Raw genomic sequence first — 22,405 nt, 5'->3', positions numbered from 1 at the left:
GACATGCATTTGCATCACTGAACTCTGCTAAGCAATGTGGTCTACATACAACACACAAAGACAAAGATATGTTACAAAGGCCAATTTGAATTGCTGTTTTGGGCAGTAGATGGGATCTTTGATCCAAAGCACAATTTACATTTAACTAAAATGTTATTTTCTTTGTGCTCGACAAAAGAAAAGTAGTGAAAATATCTCCATGTTAACAAACTCGACTTCTGGCTCCGCCATGATCAGACACCCCCCCCCCCCACCCCTTCCTCTCCTCCTCCACCTCCGCACACTCACTCACACACACAGAGCGCAGGTCTCTCTTCTCCGGTTTGTGATACAAGAAGAATCAGCGCTCCGATAAAACACACTTTATACTACATTAAAAGTAACGTAAAATAACGCAGTAACGCATCATGTAGTAACGGTAACTGAGTTACTGAATATAAAAAATAATGCGTTAGATTACTAGTTACCGCCTTTGTAACGCGTTAGTCCCAACACTGGTGATATCTGTAGGAGTGTTTTCAGGCATATTTGCTATTGCAATGTATTGAACTTAGTGTTGTCTGCATTAGCTAATATGCTACTAGTAGGGCTGCGAATCTTTGGGTGTTCCACGATTCGATTCAATATCGATTCTTGGGGTCACGATTCAATTCAAAATCGATTTTTTTCGATTCAACACGATTCTTGATGCAAAAACAATATTTTCCCGATTCAAATCGATTCTCTATTCATTCAATACATAGGATTTCAGCAGAATCTACCCCATTCTGCTGACATGCAAGCAGAGTAGTAGATTTTTGTAAAAAGCTTTTATAATTGTAAAGGACAATGTTTTATCAACTGATTGCAATAATGTAAATTTGTTTTAACTATTAAATGAACCAAAAATATGACCTATTTTATCTTTGTGAAAATATTGGACACAGTGTGTTGTCAAGCTTATGAGATGTGATGCAAGTGTAAGCCACTGTGACACTATTGTTCTTTTTTTAAAAAAATGTATAAATATCTAATGATAATGTCAATGAGGGATTTTTAATCACTGCTATGTTGAAATTGTAATTAATATTGATACTGTTGTTGATAGTCATTTTTGTTTCACTACTTCTGGTTTGTTCTGTGTCGTGTTTGTGTCTCCTCTCAATTGCTCGGGTTTGGTTTTGGAATTGGATTGCATTGTTAAGATATTGCTGTGTATTGTTTTGTTGGATTGATTAATTTAAAAAAATTAAAATAACAATAATAATAGATAAAACATTAAAATAGATTTTTTTTAAATGAGAATCGATTCGAATTTGAATCGATTTTTTCCCACACCCCTAGCTACTAGTGTCATTGTTAGTATTATTGACTTTCTGTGGCATTCTTTTTGTAATGTTTCACTTTCGTAAATTCACCAAAATGTCACAGTGGAGGTATTGAGTTTATTTAGATGATTGGAGAGTTAGCTTCCGCAGCTAGTGGGTCCATGACGATGACTTCTGTTTTGTTTGATCGACCGTTTTACTGCCGTGTTATCAATCAATCAATCAATCAATGTTTATTTATATAGCCCTAAATCACAAGTGTCTCAAAGGGCTGTACAAGCCACAACGACATCCTCGGTACAGAGCCCACATACAGACACTTTTTGGAAACAAATAAGGTATGAAAAAAAAATAAATCTTGTTCTTTACATTGTATATTAATTTAAAAAAAATCTGTGTTTAAATAATAAAAAAAACATTATATATATTATTGCTTGTCACCTTGATTTACGGTTTCAAAGCAAATTATCCATCAATCAGGTATTAAAACCAAACAGCCGTAATTGTGACGTCAATACAAATGAGATTGACACCCCTGTTTTAAGTAAATTGCTTGAGTGGCTTGTAACAAGGATACATTTACTGCTAATTTGCATAAACCCGTTAAAGAGGACAACAAGCTGCTGTTTTCGCACACCCAGCATCATAAAAGGATGGAATGATTTTTATTTTTTTTTTATCCAATGGCACTCTGACCGCTGAAGGGTTAAAAACATGAAGTCTTTTTCCCCGGCCGACACGTCTTATTTATGTACAGCAGTTATTGATGATCATAAAAAAGGCAGACAGAGCCGGGGCGGGTGCGAGCATAATGCAAACAGGAGACGCGACATGCAAAAGCAATCATCTGTGGCGACGACAAGCAGCAGGGAACGCATCGACTCCCACTGAAAGGAATAGTCAATACCATTTAGTGATTTCCTTCTGAGGCTTCGTATGGATAATATATTTTTATAAACAAACACATGTTTGCCATAACGACATAAAACAAACAACAGGCAAGGGAATGCAAAAACCTAAATTAAAATTAGTCAAACTGATGGTCTGTAACTGAACATCCGTGGGTCCGATGACCAACGGAAAGGCTAGTGAGCAAGCATACAGAAGAAATGGTACATTAGGATACATATTTTAGCCTTACACATTTCTATATTTACATAACATCAACAATAACCGTTAACCTGTCTTTTCCCCACCTGACAGTTTTGACCTTGTTTGCTATTTTTCTGTGTTTTGTATCATTTCCTGTCCTGGTGATCTTATTTTGTTTTAACTTCCTGTTGGATTCCTTGTTTTGCTGCACCGTCACGTTCTGCTCTGTTTTTTGCCACACCTGTTTTCCATTAATTAGCCTTTATGGTTTCCCTTGTGTTTGTTTTGCACTACCTGTGTTTTCCAAGTAACTTGGCTTCTTGGCTGTACTTTGCCTTCTTTGCTCTGCATCCTGGGGTCCAAACCAACAACGCCAACATAGGAGCGTAACAGTTTCTCTTTCAACTGGTGCGAGTATCCTTTTACAGTAGGAAGGGGATTGATATACCCCCATTCGACATGGTTTACCTGACTCATGAAAAGTGACGAATTGGGGGTTTGCACTATCCACAAAGGCAGTGTAAACGCTCCAAAGTGCTTCAAATCTGATCTTTTGGCATCAGATTCAGGCCACATCAGGAGGTAGTCCAAATCCGATCGGAATCTGATTTTTTCAAATGCAACGTGAACACAATGTGACCCGAATGTGACTTTTTGTCAGCTTTGGGCAAGCTACACCATTTTTGTGTGCTAATTTCGTTGGCCGAATTTTAGGTGCATCACTGGTCAATGTGCAAAAAATAGTCTATATTTAATATATAAATATATATTTTGATTCCGAAGAAATAGCGATTACAGTCCTTCCACAATCACTATTTCTTCGGAATCAAAATATATATATTTTCTTACATGTGAGTTGAAAAATTAAGCTAACGTAGATCCACCCTGATGTCCGTGTCTCCTCTACTTAACAGCCATTAAAATATTGCAACCCTCCCAAGTATATTACACTATATATATGTATTCATACATTATATTACTTTAATTAATTTCCACGTAAAAAAAACACAAATTTTTAAGGTGTGGCGAGTATATCTATGGTAGCGACTTTTATTTTATTTTGTAGTAGTGGCAGCGACTTCCTTGTTCTTTTACGGAATCCAGTCAACTATGTTTTCACTTAGTCACACTGACGTTGAGGCCACATTGGAGCCTGTGCGCGTTTGCACTGGAGTCTGATGAAGATCACATTTTACTTGCAGTATGAGCAGTCAGCTGGGAAAAATCCAATTCCGAAAAAAATCCAATTTGAGCCGTGCAAACGTAGTCTTTAGCATCCAGATGGCAGTGATGTTGAATATCTTAAAAAGTGTTTTGTGGCAATTCCAACTTTGATTGCAGCGTCAGTTGCCATGTAGGGTGGCACTTTCCATCATGTTCAGCAGATTCCCTTGCAAAATTATTACCCTCCCTCTTCCTCTTACGTGAGATCCACCCAGGAATGTGGCCATGGGAATCCCTTCCCTACATTAACTCTCTGTTAATTTGTATTTCACCTTTTGACTACATAACTTACGTTCCCATTTTCAACCGTTAGTTCCTCATCAAAATTAAAAGCATATCCGCTTGGACAACCTTCAAAATAAGAGTCATTAGATAGCAAACATGTACAAAAAGAAGCAAAGGTGCTGATATTGCTTTGATGCTGCTACCTTCAGCTTAGTACAATGTAAAATGGTTGGCATTCTTTTCCTTTATGCATCATGACTTTTATTGATCGCTCCTTTTTATGATGTGACCTGAAGTACCGTATTTTTAGAGGGTATAAGCCACACCCACTTTTTGTTTTTCCATATAATAGCCGCATTGGACTATAAGCTGCAGATATGTACATTGCGAAGTGACTTATTTACACAGTAAGATTCTGTAAATGTTTATTTACATACCTTAATTGTTTCCAAACGATGCCTGTAAAATGGCAGTGTGGAAGTCGCTTCCTAGCGGGTTCCGCTGATCACACACGTCCACAGGAGTCTGGCGTTCAGAGTTGAACAAGGTTTTATTCACCATCAATGATTTCAATATTCGACTTTTCAGTCCGTGTCATTCCTCTCCAAACTCTCCAAGCCCTCCTCTTCCTGCTGTTCTCGACCGCTACTGTTAAAGACACCAGGTGATTAGACAACTCGTACCACCTGGGAAATCGAATCACTTGTTCAGCTGTGTCTCGCCGTCGGCACTGCCACGCACCCGTCTGATGGTGCTCTGTCCTCAGCACCATGGACAGAGGCGGTGACCTCTGCTCCTGCAGGCAGCGCTGGCCACACCGCCCTCCACAGGCAGTAAAACGGCTGATCAAACAAAACAGAAGTCATCGTCATGGACCCACTAGTTGCGGAAGGAATGTAGTTCTCACGGCACTAGACGTCTTGTGTTTTAGGTCCGGGGGTCTGTCAAAAATGCTGAAAAGTTGGCGTTTTGAAGCCTATGTATTTTGGTCATTGGTGTATTTCTAAAAACCAACAGGTTCCTTGCTGTGTTATCAATGTTAGAAAAAACCCCAGCTCAGAACTAACACCATTGCTCCTTTTTTTTTTTTTAAAACAACATGCCACTGCAGTAAAAAGTCACTATTGTAGTCAGATTGCCAGAAGCTGAAGGCAGATATCTCCAGCTAGCTGCCGCCAAGCTGAGGCGGCGTGACAGCCAAGGCAAAGAGAATAAATAACGATGCCAGATAAGACAAACTGCAAAGAGTTTGATCGGTGAGCGATCAGACATTGATTGGCTTAGCCTGTGGCAAACTGTTTGTGGATCTGTTGTCAGTCGATAGGATCCATTAATATTTTACAGACTACGTTCTTATGATAAGAAAAATACAGACAAAGTGCAACAATACAGGACGCATCTTTTTGTATGGCAACATACTTTTTACTAACACTTGAATATTTTTGTCATGTAGAAACGCTACTTTTACTCTGTTGAACTCAGTTTTATTTATTTTCCATCGTCACTATATTCATTTATAATCAATGGCATACCGCCTGCAGAATATCCTTATTTGGCTTTTCAGAGGGACTGCACTGTCACATGAACCCATTTCACCAATCCAACGAAAGCTCGGGTGACTTTGGCTTATTTTCTCCGATCACGCGGCGCCTGGCAGTCACATGACCAAACTTCAAACTATACACTGTACAAAGTGACTGGCACACTTAGCGACTAACAAACAATATGTAAGAGCTTTTTCCGTCGGGTTTCAGGACAAAACAGTCCACTGCAAAAGTGACCGACGATTTCCTGTTTTCTATGGACGTCGATGCGTCATCTGTGTTGCTACTCAAGCCTTAACTCTTTGGCCACTGAACGAATCGATTCCATTCTTGGGGTAATATCACGATTCAGAATCATTCTCGATTCAATATCCATACTTTTTTAATGACATTATGTGCCAGTTCTATGATTAACTACATTCTTCCATAAAATGCATAACGCGCCCTGATTTGTTTATCCCACGCACATTTCTGATAGCTAACATTAGCATTAGCATTTTGATCTGAGGATCAAAAGTCACTTACTAGTCCAGCGGAAACAGAGCCAAAGCAGCATCGGTCTGAAATGCCTCGTCTTTCAATCAATAAATCAATAAATCAATTTTTTTTATATAGCCCTAAATCAAAAATGTCTCAAAGGGCTGCACAAGCCACAACGACGTCCTTCGCTCAGATCCCACATAAGGGCAAGAAAAAACTCAACCCAATGGGATAACAATGAGAAACCTTGGAGGGGACTGCAGATGTGGGGATCCCCCTCACCCCGGGCGACCCGTGCAATGGACGTCGAGTGGATCTAGTTAACAGTGTGAGAGTCCAGTCCATAGTGGGGCCAGCAGGGGATCATCTTGAGTGGGGACAAGTCAGCAGCACAGAGACGTCCCCAACTGATGCACAGAAGAATTGTCCATCCCGGGTCCCGACTTTGAACCGGTAGCGCTCATCCGTGTTCACCTAATAACCTCTCCACACAGGAGAGGGGGGCAGCGCAGAAGAGAGACTGCAGATCAACTGGTCTAAAACGGGGGTCTATTTAAAAGCTAGCATATTCAAATGAGTTTTAAGATGGGACTTTAATGCTTCTACTGAGGTAGCATCTCTAACTGTTACCGGGAGGGCATTTCGGAGTACTGGGGCCCAAATAGAAAACGCTCTATAGCCCGCAGACTTTTTTTGGGCTCTGGGAATCACTAATAAGCCGGAGTTCTATGAACACAGATTTCTGGCCGGGACATATGGTACAATATAATCAGCAAGATAGGATGGAGCTAGACCGTTTAGTATTTTATATGTAAGAAGTAAAACCTTAAAGTTGCATCTTAAGTGCACAGGAAGCCAGTGCAGGTGAGCCAGTATAGGCGTAATATGATCAAACTGTCTTGTTCTTGTCAAAAGTCTAGCAGCCGCATTTTGAGCTCACACCAGCGAGTGAAAGCCGGGGCAATTATGATCCTTGACTGTCCTTTTTATCCGGGTAATCTCCTTTTTTCTTTTTTTCGTCTCCTCAGAAAAAAAACTTTTCGTTTCTTTGGTTGTTTTGCAGCTTCTGCCATAATAGCAGCGATTGCAGGTAGACGTTCTTCTTCTTCTTTTAGTTTTCTGGTGGCACGTAGGCGTTCGCATCGACGTCCATCTTTTTAACAAGGAAAGGGAGGAGTGACGTATGCCGCCAAGCAAGTCAGCACATTTGTGGGGGTTTTTGGGTTGCAGGGTCCTTCAAAATCGCTTAGTGCCAGTAAAAGCAACTTGACAGAGGTGTCATGTCTTTTGGATCATGTTTTGTTTTGTTTAGTTATTGGACTCTTTAGTTTCTGTTTACGCTCCATTGTTTTTGCTGGTGACATCTGTCGAGACTTGGACTATGGGTTGTTTGTTTTCCCGAGATGCAAGTAAAGTTGGAGCGGGCAAGGCGTGAAGGTAAGGACATATTTTATTTTAACACTAACTACAAAATACAAACAAAAGGGTGCAAACAAAAGGCGCATACATAGGCAGAGAACAAACTTGACTAATGAAACCAAAACTAGCACTTGGGCAAAAAATCTATGAACAATAAACAAAAACTTACTTGGAACGCAGGGAACTATGGCATAGATTTCAAAGGTAGCATGGAGGTACAGAAGTAGCATGGCATGAAGTGAGCAGAGATAGTAAGGATAATGTCACCAGGACGATCAACAGAAAAAGACAAGCTTAAATAACAGTGACATGATTACAACAGGTGCGTGTGTCTAAATGAGTGCGGCGCGTGAGTCCAAATGCATGACAGGTGAAACCAATGAGTAGTCATGGAAACAAAAACAATGGAGCGTAAACAGAAACTAAAGAGTCCAATAACTAAAAAAAACAAAACATGATCCAAAAGACATGACAATTCGACTAGTTGTAAGTCCATGTATCATCCAAAAAGTTATGAAAATATTTCATGACGGTTGAAATCTTACTTAGTGCTGCTTTAAAAGATGTGATCCGTTACTTGAGTACAGTTTTTGGCTACTTTAGCCAACTCCTTGTCGGTCTTGTCATTGCGTTGGGATGTCACTGGGCGTCTGGCGAACGTTAAATTGATTATTTTTCATTTGTATCCTCCTTTGAGCCTTCACAGGATAATGGGAGCATCAATATGCCTCCGCAGGAACCATGGAGCTAAATATGAGACACGAATTGATAAGAAAAAAAAAAAAAGACTCAGCATCAAGTACATGCTGTGGCTTGCGGACGATTCGATAAACACCACCAGAAGCTTTTCTCACGCTGCACCAAAACAACATGACCGCCGAGAAGCATATTTACTAATGAAAAAAAAAAGAAGATAGGACTGGCTGTCTTCGGCAGGATTTTCTGGGGTTTAATCCGAGCCAGTGTGAGATAAGATGATATTTATTAAGGTTATTTTACAGGCAGTTTTACCAGACAGTCGACCGTATGGCTCGAGGGACAGGAAAAAAGACGACATGCTACAGGTGACCCCCAAAACATTGTGATCTGTGAAAGCATGCCTCTGATTGACGGGCCTCACCGCCTTCCAAATGACTCATTTGATGCAAAGCTGTCGAGTGGAGCCATACAAACGTGTGAACTCTCTTGATGCAGACCTGTCAATCAAGATCGTGTCTTCCTATGAGGGCTAAATATTATTATTCAGAGTGAGTTTAGAACATTGCGACATTCATTTTTTTTTTGGGGGGGGGTGATTCTATTTGCATATAGTGAGATCATGTGCACAAAAAAAAACTCCCAGAGGGTGCTTAGTACAATGTAAAACGCTTGGCATTCTTTTACTTTATGCATAATAACTTTTATTGATCTCTCCTTTTAATGAGGTTACCTCAGAGTACCGTATTTTGCCAGGATATAATCCACACCCGCAACATTTTAGAAGAAAACAATGTGTTTCCATATTAAAACTGCATTGGACTATAAGGTGCATATATTTACGTTGCGACGTGACTTATTTACACAGTACGATTGTGAAAATGTTTATTTACATACCTTAATTGTTTCCAAACGGTGCCCGTAAAACAGGAATAAAACAGTTGATCAAACAAAACGGAAGTCATCGTCATGGACCCACAAGCTGAGGAAGCTAGTTCTCCAAATCAGCTAAACAGACTCGATAACTCCATGGTGACGTTTTGGTGAATTTACTGAGGAATTTGTGAAACTGATTGTGGAGGGAGGTGTGGCCAGCGCACCTGCAGAAGCAAAGGTCACCGCCTCTGTCTGTCGGATGGGGGCGGGTCATGTGCTGATGGCGAGACACAGCTGACAGGTGATTACATTTCCCAGGTGGTACGTGTTAATCTAATCATCTGTTGTCTTTAACAGTAGGCGGCCGAGAGCAGGAGGGGAGAGAGGATACGAACGTGACTGAAAAGTCACGTTCTGCTGGAGAAAGACTTTGACAAAAATCTATGCACATTAAAACTTTGTTAAAGCTGCATGCTTGGCTCCTGTGCGGTGTCTACAGTGGAACTGCTAGGAAGCATCTTCTACACTGATACAATACAAACATAATTCCTTTGTAAGTTAATAATGCTAACACAGACACTTGTAAACGTGTTAGCATATTAGCTCATGCTAACAAGGCTAGCGACATTGCATTACGATAGCATGCAGAAATATGCATGAAAACATTCCTACAGACATCGCACATGGGATGGTTTAGTAACTAAGAATTGTTTTAGTTATATTGTAAGACTTACAAACGTTGCTTGGAGTGATGAATAAAGAATCCATACCAGCAGAAACGCTATGGTCAGCTGGAAGACTGAACAGCAATCCGGTTGAATAAAACAAAAAAAGCACTACAGATGAATGGAAGGACTCTGCAGCACCTGCAGTGAGCGAATTCATCCAAAAGACAAATAAAAATACACAAGTGTTTATTTTTTTTTTTGTAATACAGACTCAATAACTCCACGTTGACGTTTTGGTGAATTTACTGAGGGATTTGTGAAACTGATACAATACAAACAGACTGCCGTTGTAAGTTAATAATATTAACACAGACACTCGTAAACGTGTTAGCATATTGGCTAGTGCTAACGAGGCTAGCGGCATTACAATATGATAGCACGCACAAATATGGATGAAAACACTCCTACAGACATCGCACATGGGACGGTTTAGTAAGTAAGAATTGTTTTTGTTATATTGTAAAACTTACAAATGTTGCTTGGAGTGATGAATAAAGAATCCATACCAGTAGGAACGCTATGGACAACTGGAAGACTGAACAGCACTCTGGTTGAATAATAAAAAAAAGCACTACAGATAAATGGAAGGACACTGCAGCACCTGCAGTGAGCGAATTTGTCCAAAAGACAAATAAAAATATACCTTGTTTATTTGTAAATTTTTGATAACATTTTTTTCATTCAAATCAAATCAAATCTAACTGTATCTGTATAACACTTTTCATATACAGACAAGTGGCAAACACAAAGTGCTGTACAAAAAAAAAAAAATAGAACAAGAGAACAAAACACACAAAAGCACGTGCACACATGCAGACACACAGCACTATTGACAATAACAAAGCAACAACAAAACATGGCATGGCATTCAGGATTTAATTATTGCCGTCAGCGAAGAAAAATCCACAAATTAGCCGAGCCGTCTTTTAAGCCGCAAGGTTCAAAGCGTAGAAAAAAAGTTGTGGCTTATAGTCTGAAATTTACTGTAAAAACTATGTTCACATTTTCGGATTTTAAAACAGTGGTTCTCAAACGTTGTTCACCAAGTACCACCTCAGAAAACACTTGGATCTCCAGGTGCTACCCGAATAACCAACAATAAAATACAGTAGCATAGTAGGCCTAAGTATTCATTAAAATCGAGGAAAAGTTGTTATTAAAACATGTTTAGCATATTTGTAACACACTTCATCAACAATGATACATATTTACAGACATCTTTGGCATACCACTAAACGTAGTACCGCACCTTGAGAATCACTGTGCTAAAGCAATCGACTCAAATATACACATTGCAAACAGCAATATGCCCATGGAGTGCTTCGCCTATTTTCATAACGTATATTTTACAGCCCCGTGAGGTTGCTTAATGAGAGTTAACCCAGTCTGGTGCGGAATTGCCTTGCACACACACACACACACGGACATGCACACACTGTTAGGCTACACGTGCACAGTCCCACGCACGTCCCCGACACGGCCCTTCAACATGCACAGAGGGTAATAAAGCGCCCTCGCACTATTTGACACGCCGGGCCGAGCCATTGAAGGTGGTGCAGTGTTGATCAATATGTTTGTGCTATAAATAGCCGGTGCATAGCAGTGCAGTGCTTAGGAGGATGGGCTGGGACGGGGGCGGGGGTGGGGAGGGTAATATATTTGATGAGGAGGAACACATCGGTGCTTAGCGAGAAAAAGCCAGGCCTGCGCTTACAAAGCTCGATCCATGTGTTACCTGGAAAATGTTGGAGAAAGCACTACTGAAAATCAGAATCAGAATCAGAAATACTTTAATAATCCCCGAGGGGAAATTAAGAGCAAACAAACATTGCAGGGAGACAGAACAGGATCGCTGACGGGTCTGCCAACTTACGGCGCCCCTTACAAAAAAGGGTGAGAAACCGGTAAACGCCGGGGGGTGAGAACAAAAAAAAAATTCAGTATAAGCCTGGGCCCCTGGAGAGGGGGTCCAGACTGAGGCCAAGGAAAAACAAACCTCATAGCCATAGCACATATAAACATGTGTGTAAGAGGGAAACATCAAAGAACACAAACGACATTAAAGATATTAAAATAGCAGAGCTGATGCAAACAGCCACTTGTAAACACAGCCGCAAAAGTAAAACAACAACAAAAAAAAACAAAAAAACATACACTGTGGTGGCCTCTGCGGTGTTCCACGCCATCGTCTGCTGGGGTGGGGGAAGCATGGCCAGTGACAAGAGCAGACCCAACAAAGCAACCAAGAGAGCCGGTTCCACCCTCGGCCACGCACCAACTCTCGGCCAGTGTCTAGTCCGCATGGATGAGCGAGGATACGTCCAAGGATACCGAAGTGTCGGATACCTGCTCATTCAGCCAAGACACTGAAGCTTGTCCATCCCGGCGCTCAGTATATCAATGGGGGGTTTTTGATAATTGATTTTATTTATTTTAAAATGACAAATAGGTTCTGATCCAATATTGGGATTGGATATTGGTCCAAAACCCAAGTATTGGATTGAATGTCCTCCAATAAGCACCCATGGTTGATCTCTTGGGGCGGTATAGCTCGGTTGGTAGAGTGGCCGAGCTAGCAACTTCAGGGTTCCGCGGTTCGATCCCCGCTTCCGCCATCCTAGTCACTGTCGTTGTGTCCTTGGGCAAGACACTTTACCCACCTGCTCCCAGTGCCACCCACACTGGTTTAAATGTAACTTAGATATCGGGTTTCACTTTGTAAAGCGCTTTGAGTCACTACAGAAAAAGCGCTATATAATTCACTTCACGTCACTCTTCTTGTATTTTGGTCAAGTCATTTACAAAAAGGTAAACATGAAGAGGGCCAGAGTTTCATGAGCCAGACATCAACATTTGGATTTTACTTTAAAAAGTGTCTCCACAGGTTGTATTCCTTTGAGAATGTGTTTACTTATTTACAAAGTAACCACGTCAGCGTTGACGCTGCACTGTCAATACATTCATTATTCTGCCCTCACTACTGGTTTCCAGCGTGTGCAGCTGGAAAGATAGTTAACAAGTTTAGTTGATGATTGATGTTCCTTCTTTTGAATAATTTTTCTTCCTCAGTGTTATTTCTTTATAAGTCTTCTTTTATTTAGGTTTGTAAGTCTGAAAATACAAACATTACAAAGGTACATGTCACAAACTCGCACGGCTGTGGTATTTGTGACCCCAAGATGCAGGAACCGGTGGTCGAGGTGGTGCCGGGACCGGCGGTGGATGCGGTGCTGGGACCGGCGTTCGACGCGGTGTGGGAAACAAAGGTATACGTCAGAAACTCGCATGGCTGTGGTATTTGTGACCCCAAGATGCAGGAACCGGTGGTCGAGGTGGTGCTGGGACAGACGGTGGACGCGGTGCTGGGACCGGCGTTCGACGCGGTGTGGGAAACAAAGGTATACACTACCGTTCAAAAGTTTGGGGTCACCCAAACAATTTTGTGGTATAGCCTTCATTTCTAAGAACAAGAATAGACTGTCGAGTTTCAGATGAAAGTTCTCTTTTTCTGGCCATTTTGAGCGTTTAATTGACCCCACAAATGTGATGCTCCAGAAACTCAATCTGCTCAAAGGAAGGTCAGTTTTGTAGCTTCTGTAACGAGCTAAACTGTTTTCAGATGTGTGAATATGATTGCTCAAGGGTTTTCTAATCATTAATTAGTCTTCTGAGCCAATGAGCAAACACATTGTACCATTAGAACACTGTAGTGATAGTTGCTGGAAATGGGCACCTATGTAGATATTGCACCAAAAACCAGACATTTGCAGCTAGAATAGTCATTTACCACATTAGCAATGTATAGAGTGTATTTCTTTAAAGTTAAGACTAGTTTAAAGTTATCTTCATTGAAAAATAAGGACATTTCAATGTGACCCCAAACTTTTGAACGGTAGTGTATGTCACAAACTCGCATGGCTGTGGTATTTGTGACCCCAAGATGCAGGAACCGGTGGTCGAGGTGGTGCCGGGACCGGCGGTGGATGCGGTGCTGGGACCGGCGTTCGATGCGGTGTGGGAACCGGTGGTCGACGTGGTGCTGGCACAGGAGATCGCCGTGGAGCCGGTGCAGGAGGTCGCACTGCAGCAGACAGAGAAGATGGCGGCGGTGGCCGAGCCGGGCGTACAGCCGGAACCGGCGGCCAAGCCGGGAGGAGCGCAAGCGGCGGTGGCCGAGCCGGGCGGAGAGCCGGAACCGGCGGCCGAGGCGGAGGGAGAAGGTCCGAGCCTTCTGTGGGCTGGGACCGCACAAACCTGGCTTTCAAGTCCTCCAAGAGTTGTGTGGTCCAGAACGTTGGCTGAACGTCGCCGACAGGGGTTCCTGCGAGGTCACAGTCTGGCTCGAAGATTTTGTTGCAAACTCGCATGGCTGGGGTATTTGTGACCGCAAGATGCAGGAACCAGGAGGATGCATGAGCAGGTAAGATTATTTTAATATGATTAACAGAGGAGGAAGCAGTCTTGCATGTAAAAGTTCACAAACATAAATCAATCAATCCTCGGCCGCTGAGAAACACGCGAGGCAGGTATACAATAGAAGCCTGCTGAATAGCAGCAAGTGTGGCCCGGCTGCCAATCAACAGCAGGTGAGGGGAAAACAGCGCTCAGCAGAGACATGCAGAAAATGGAAATCAAAATAAGAACACTGATAGGAAATCAACACAAAACAAGGAAGCACAAACACATGAAGTGACAAATCGTCACAGTATATTGTCCATTGTGTATTTTACATAAATAAAATAGAAGGTTTAGTGTTAATGCACACTACAAAAATTGCACACATGTGGTTTAACACAAATAAACCTAAGGAGTAGCTTTATCGCCCTCTGATGGTAAAATTCAGCGCTACATGTAATTAACCAGTTTTGATCGCTGGAGTTAAACAGCCAAAAACAACACAATCACAAATACAAAAGACAACAAAGGCCCCAATTTCAATACATTCATACTTTGTTGTCCAGTCGCTGTTAAAAGTCAGATTTTCGCAATTGATTTAGATTTTTTTCACTGTTGATAGTGCCATCCTTTTTCTTCTCACCCCACACTGCTGTTTCATTGTGACACATATGCCTCGCGGTTGCCCCCTGCAGGCTGTCGGGAGTACTGCATACATGAGCAACCCTCGTTTGAGTGGTTTCATGGAGCCTATTTGAGTGATGTTCGGCGTGCCAAATTAAAATCATTGGCGGGCCGGGTACGGCCCGCGGGCCGGCATGTGTAAAGGCCTGTAGTAGAGTATCGGCTACTTGGAGCTATCAGATACACAACAGCTAAGCACACAATCATCATCATCGGCGGTCACTCAAAGCGAGTATGACGGTCCTCCTGATAGGGGGGTATCCCTTTATGGAGGATGCCTGTGCGTGACTTTGTTTAACGTGGGGAGACTGGTGCACAGACAGTCACCACACGATCCTTGACAGATCCGGGTCAGGGTCCAGTGGCATGGAGTCCAAGACGACTGGGGACCCTTTTCTGCTGCAGCCTTCATCCACCATCCCAGCCATTGTGACGCTCCATAGGGTTAGCAGTCATCCTTCGCCTGTTCCACCGTTGAGGTCTAGGGTTGTTACTTCCCCATATCTGGGCCCACATGGATGTGGGGGTGCCTTCTTCTGCCATCGCAGCCGTTGTGGTGGTTCATACATCTACCGTCTTCCGCCTGCTCCGCCGTTGAGGTCTTCACCGTATCCCTGGCTAAGGGGCAGTCAGGTACTAGGCCTTTGCCAAGGGCCACCTGGGGTAACAGTAGTAAAGGGGTTAACCTCCTAGTGCCCCAAGACCCCATAGAGGAGTCTCCACTGCCGGATTCACTTTAACGTGAAAGCACACAATAGCACACAAGCTAAACATACATAATGAATGTCCCTAATTGAACATTATTGCAGCCTACAACATCACTGTTGTGAATAGAAACAAGTATTAAATAATTATAATTGCATACTACTTACACATACAAGGCAGAAGCATATTAGAACGTATTCGGTAACAAACGTGTCTGCATTATTCAACTTACTGTGTCATGCTTTTAACTTACTGTTGTGGCCAATTACCACTTCACTTCTACCTAAAGAGTAAACATGCCAGAGGCTGTTCACCTTGGAGACCTGCTGCGGATATGGGTACGGCCTGGCGCAAGATTTACACCTTCTCCATACCTTCTTCCATACACTAAATGATAAATAGGTTAGTGTTTCTCATACCTACCATTGTCCTCTTAAGTACCGCAACTTTAAGATTGTTTTGAGGTAAGAGCTGCCTCTCGGCTAATTGTTAGGCTTTAAGTCGTGAGCAAAAATTGGAGCCAAAAGCACAAGCCAAAAAGCAAAAACACTTACAGGGTGTTGTATTGTTTATGCTATGGTGCCATCTTTTGGACGAGTTTCCTCACTGCAGGTGCTGCAGTGGCCTTCCATTTACTGGCAGTGATTTCTTTCTTTTTTCAACCCAAGTGTCGTTCAGTCTTCTCACCGTCCATAGCGTTCCTACTTGTATGGATTCTTCATTCATAACTTCAAGCAACGTTTATATGTTTTACAATATAACTAAAACTTTATACATACTAAACCGTCCCATGTGTGATGTCTGTAGGAGTGTTTTAATACATATTTTTACGTGCTATCGTAATGTAATGACACTGGCGTCGTTAGCATTAGCTAATATGCTAACACGTTTACGAGTACTTGTTAGTATTTTTAACTGACAATGGCATTCTTTTTGTATTGGTTCAGTTTTTTAATTCCTCAGTAAATTCACCAAAACGTGAATGTGGAGTTATTGTGTTTGTTTAGCTGATTGGAGAGCTAGCTTCCGCAGCTAGTGGGTCCATGACGATGACTTCTGTTTTGTTTGATCAGCTGTTTTACTGCTGTGGTACAGACACCATTTGGAAACAATTAAGGTATGTAAATAAACATTTATAAAAAAATGTTGTGTAAATAACTAATTTTACAACGTATATATCAGTGGTTTAAAACCCAGTGCGGCTAATATATGGAATGTTTTATTTTGTTTTGTTTATGTAGTGGGTGCGGCTTATATCCTGGTGTGCTTTATAGTCCGGCAAATACGGTGATTAAAAACCGGACCGCAATTCTATTGTAGCACTGCTAGTCTGCACCATACTCTAACCCCAGCCAAGGACTTTAGAATAACATCTAAACGGCATACATTTATCCATAAAATTGTGGAGAAACTGCTGACACTGTGTTTGACAGAGAAGCAGCTGATAAGAGATACCGTAGAATTCCACTCTCCAAAGTAAATGCTGTTCATTATTGTTACATTACTTCATGAAACTACTATACTTGTTTGTACTACATTCTATTGTCCTGATTTAATGAAATATTAATCTTTTATATGTTAATTTTTCTTTTTAAAAGGCAATTTACATCATAAAATGGGAAAAACACTGATTAAGATGATTTCAATAGAAGACGTCTATTTGAGATACAAGTGTTTTGAGTGAAGAGCTCTGTCACAGATCTAAACTAAGCTCCTAAATTGAGGTACTACTGAGCGAATGATTCGGGCTGATATCGTATCGGATCAATATAGAAATCGTATGGTATGATATGCTCTTTATCGTCATTGCACAAGTACAACAACATTTCATTTTCACCACGAACCTGTTCAAGATTAGACACACATTGTACACGGTAACAAAAGAGGAACGGGATGGGTTGCAAATTACGGCGCCCCGTAAAAGGTGGGAAAAGGTAGACGGTGATGGAGGATTAGTAAAAAAAAAGTCGATCTCATGCTGGGCTCCTGAGGGGAAGATGCCACAGACTGGGGCCCAGAAAAAAACTCTATAGCCGATAAGCACATATGCACATGTTGACACAGAAACCACAAGACTTGCAACAGGAGGGGAGGGGCCAGGCATCTGTTCCAAAGCTACCGGCCACCGCGGGCACTGCTCTGTTTTCCGTCATACCACGTGGGGCAAAGGCGTGGGATGGGGGTCTATGTGCATATGTAGCCATGGTCCATGTTGCGCGTGTGTGTGTATGTGTTAAGTCCGAAGGCCTGGAATCGCTCTGCAGGCGGTGGCAAAAGAACAGAGTTTATCTTTCCAGGTGTTGTTGACAGGGAAGGGATTTTTTTCGTCCTCGAGGAGACTCTTGAAGCCACGTCGCAGGCAGGGAAAACAATCGAGATTAGACTGATTGTGGTTCAGCGAGCGAAAACACATTTGAACTTTCCACTCTAATTGTCTATTTCTGGTCCTCAAATTCATCCCGCAGTGCAGACGGTCCGATGATATCATATCAGACTTAAAAAAAACCTGTATGGGGACACCTCTAGTAAGAACATCATCTTAGATATTTGCATTAATGCAAATATCTAAGATGATGTTCTTACTAGAGATGATGTTCTTACTAGAGGTGTCCAGGGTAAACCCCACCTAACCTTATCCTTGTCCACACACAAACACGATGGTCGTTTAAGACCCCCTCACCCCCTCCGTCCGCCGGCGCAGCGCGACCTAGTACGCATGCGCGGAAAATGCGCACGTCATAGTCACCTTCCAGTGTTGCTTTGTGTGCAAGTTCTTGAATTTAACTTATCTGAACAATATCCAGTGTGGTGGTATTTCAATTAACTGGAATCCAGTGTGTTCTGGGGCCCTATTGTAGTGAATCACACCTGAGCCATCATATATTAATCAAATCTTTAAGAACATTTTACATCAATCAATCTAGGGATCTAGATATCTGGTCAGGACACTCCTCACTCTTTTGCCTTCACCTTCATTGTCCATTCGTTTTTGGTAACTTTATATACTCTGGACCTAGACGTTGAATCCATGACATACATGGCGGACAATAACTGATACAATCTGCTCTGCCAGTCCAAAACCACTCGCCGTTTTCCGTAGTCTTCCCTCGACGGCCAGGTAATACAAAGCACAAGCTACCTTTTTTTTTTATCACATCCACGGGAGCCCCGCATGCTCGTTGTCTCCCCTTTGACAAATGGACAAAGTTTTTCGGTAAGTAGAATCACAGCTGACCTGAACATTCGACATTTCTTTTGCCGTCTGAGAAGTGTTGTATCCCAAATAGCCGCAATCGCTTTCTCTTATGGTGTTCATGTGTGATTTCCACAAGCGTCTGTACATGTAGAGGAAGGAGAAACACGGGGATGTCTGGATGACTCGCCTCCATATTTCCAGTGGTTAGTTCCGAGTTACGAAACCGCTTTATCATGAAGCTGGCTGTGGCGCGTTCTTTCTGACATCACTTCCTGTGTCTTTCTGGCTTCACTTCCTCTCCGTACTCAGTTTGTAAACGATCGATGAGTCCATACAAAGCTAAGAGCCGAAGATTCAAGAAATACATGGCGCACTTACCAGTGTAAAAATGTATCCAAGGAGTGCGACCTCAAACGATGATTTAGTGTGGCCGAAACGGGGCTTAGGCTAAATACTGTAAGTATTTGTTTAATGAGTTATCCGGCTTAATGTAGACAGGGTCTCAGTTTACCTTTCTTCACCTCTGATAAAAGAAAATGCATAAATGTAATAATACAGGGTGTGGCAACTACTGCCTGACGTGTAGGGATGATGTTTGATAAGAAATTATCGAGTTCGAACCTATTATCGAATCCTCTTATCGAACCGATTCCTTATCGAGTCCAGATAGGTTGTTGTATATGGAAAAAAACACACAATATTTGGTTTAACAAAAGCTCACTTGTATTATATAAGAAAAAAATAAAATCTAATAAATAAATAAATATTGACTGTTACCCCCCTAAAAAAATAAAATAAAATAAATAAATATTGACTGTTGTTACCCAAAGTATATTAAGTGGGATTTTTAAGTAAAACAAATATATACAGTAACACAAAAACAACGTGTCTCTGTGATCACTATAGGTGTATAAATAATAATATAGTGTTAAATCAAATCTGTCCCTTGGGCACAAAACTGAAAATTATACAGCTCTCCAAAAAGTGCACTTCTGCTGCTATTTGACATAACTGTTTGTTATGATGCTTTGACATTTTTGCACTTTATTTCTTTATTGAAAGAAAATTCTATGAAGAGAAAAGTTGTTTGCAAATGTGGTTACAATGCTAAAAAATGAAAAGTTAAAGCTAAAAAAAGAAATACACTTTATTGAGTTAACATTATTTCTTTATAGGGGGGAATATGTGATGTTATGAGCTAGGGAATATAACAAATACACTACCCAGCATGCAACGGGAGTGACGAGCATGCGCGGTAGCCCCGAAAAGTGTTGTTGCATGTCGCCACCCGGCAGCTAAGAATGAGGTTATGAGCACGCTGTGAAAGTATTATTTATAATTAGACAGACAACACATATACAGTGTGATTTTGTTTTGTTTACAAGAAAAGAAAAACAAAAGTTAAAAAAGGGAGATGTCATATATGTATGTGCTGCGGTTGCTTTAAGAACGTTGCGACAACTGCCGTAAAGGAGGTGCGTTGTTTGCCTGGTTGCTATGTTTCCGGTTGGTCGTAAAAGTGTTCGTCATGTGTTTGTACCCTGCTCAAATCTCTCAGTAAAGTTATTCATTGGATTATACCTTTTGTTTTGAACTTTATTACACCTTGGAGCACTTTTTCCGGTCCATTGTTTTTCCTGCTTTCTCTATCTGCGCCTAATGACTGAGCTACATGACGTCATTTCTTGTGATGTCTCACGGGGTATTTCTGGTCGGGACGGGATTCCTTCCCAGGGATTCGAATAAAGAAGCAACTTATTGTCTTTACTATAATGGTCTCGATAACGGGTACCGGTTCTCAAAAAGGGATTCGAGTCCGAGGACTCGAATCCGACTTTTCTTATCGAACAACCGGGAAAACCGGTTTCGAGTATCATCCCTACTGGCGTGTTATTGATATGCACGAGGATGCATTGAGTTGAAGGGCAAAGAAAACATATGTATTTTGGCAAAATGAGTGGAGGACATGATCATAGTAATTTAGTTATAAGTGGAGCCACTTGAGAACATGACTACTCCATCACTTATTTTGCACACATGTGCCTTATTGGTGTTTGGAAATACGTATCAAAGCTTTCAATAGATGAAGTGTCAACAAGCGTATCCCATCTGATCATATAGACACCTTTTTACGTGGCCAAAACACACAAAAAAGGGGCAAAAAAACAAACAAAACAAAAAAAAGATCATGAAGTCAATTGCGGTTGTTATGCAAAAGTGTGTAATCACAACAGACAGGCTCCCTCGGGGAGCGATGACAGATGTCAGTGTTTGATTGTAAATGCCAGCTCAGAGAGCGCGGTCCTGTCGGCCCTGCCCTCCTTTCCTGCCTTGATTCCTCATCCCGACGCAGGCCAACATTTATTTTCTCATTAGCGGCTCGTAATTGCCATGTTGCCGACGCTGTCGCTGTGTGATATTTGGAAATTGCAGTTGATGTATGATGTCTGCAGCGGAGGTGTTGATGGGAAGTCATCATGCGAGGGAATTTGCAGAAATAATTCCGTTGAAGGGCACATAAATAGAAATGTTGCAGATTGGGGAAAAACAATATAATTTGTTATGCATAGAGTATATTGTATAATTCAACATCAGTGTTGTGGTAATTACTTATATACAAACCCCGTTTCCATATGAGTTGGGAAATTGTGTTAGAGGTAAATATAAACGGAATACAATGATTTGCAAATCCTTTTCAACCCATATTCAATTGAATGCACTCAGGGGCGCTGCTAGGGATTTTGGGCCCCATGAAAATAATCTTTGCAGGGCCCCTTGTATTATACTTTAATCATCATTAGGGGCCTCTCTGGGCCCCCCTCCATCATGGGCCCCTAGAATCCGTCTCCTTTACCTCCGCTTTTCGGCGCCCCTGAATGCACTACAAAGACAAAATATTTATGTTCAATCTCATAAACTTTATTTTTTTTTTGCAAATAATAATTAACTTAGAATTTCATGGCTGCAATACGTGCCAAAGTAGTTGGGAAAGGGCATGTTCACCACTGTGTTACATGGCCTTTTCTTTTAACAACACTTAGTAAACGTTTGGGAACTGAGGAGACACATTTTTTAAGTTTCTCAGGTGGAATTCTTTCCCGTTCTTGCTTGATGTACAGCTTAAGTTGTTCAACAGTCCGGGGGTCTCCGTTGTGCTATTTTAGGCTTCATAATGCGCCACACATTTTCAATGGCAGACAGGTCTGACTACAGGCAGGCCAGTCTAGTACCCGCACTCTTTTACTATGAAGCCACGTTGATGTAACACGTGGCTTGGCATTGTCTTGCTGAAATAAGCAGGGGCGTCCATGGTAACGTTGCTTGGATGGCAACATATGTTGCTCCAAAACCTGTATGTACCTTTCAGCATTAATGACGCCTTCACAGATGTGTAAGTTACCCATGTCTTGGGCACTAATTCACCCCCATACCATCACAGATGCTGGCTTTTCAACTTTGCGCCTATAACAATCCGGATGGTTCTTTTCCTCTTTGGTCCGGAGGACACGACGTCCGCAGTTTCCAAAAACAATTTGAAATGTGGACTCGTCAGACCACAGAACACTTTTCCACTTTGTATCAGTCCATCTTAGATGAGCTCAGGCCAAGCGAAGCTGACTGTGTTTCTGGGTGTTGTTGATAAACGGTTTCCGCCTTGCATAGGAGAGTTTTAACTTGCACTTACAGATGTAGCGACCAACTGTAGTTACTGACAGCGGGTTTCTGAAGTGTTCCTGAGCTCATGTGGTGATATCCTTTACACACTGATGTCGCTTGTTGATGCAGTGCAGCCTGAGGGATCGAAGGTCACGGGCTTAGCTGCTTACGTGCAGT

Source organism: Entelurus aequoreus, linkage group LG01 (assembly GCF_033978785.1).
Source record: "Entelurus aequoreus isolate RoL-2023_Sb linkage group LG01, RoL_Eaeq_v1.1, whole genome shotgun sequence".
NCBI lineage: Eukaryota > Metazoa > Chordata > Actinopteri > Syngnathiformes > Syngnathidae > Entelurus > Entelurus aequoreus.
Note: the sequence above shows the minus strand (reverse complement) of the source record.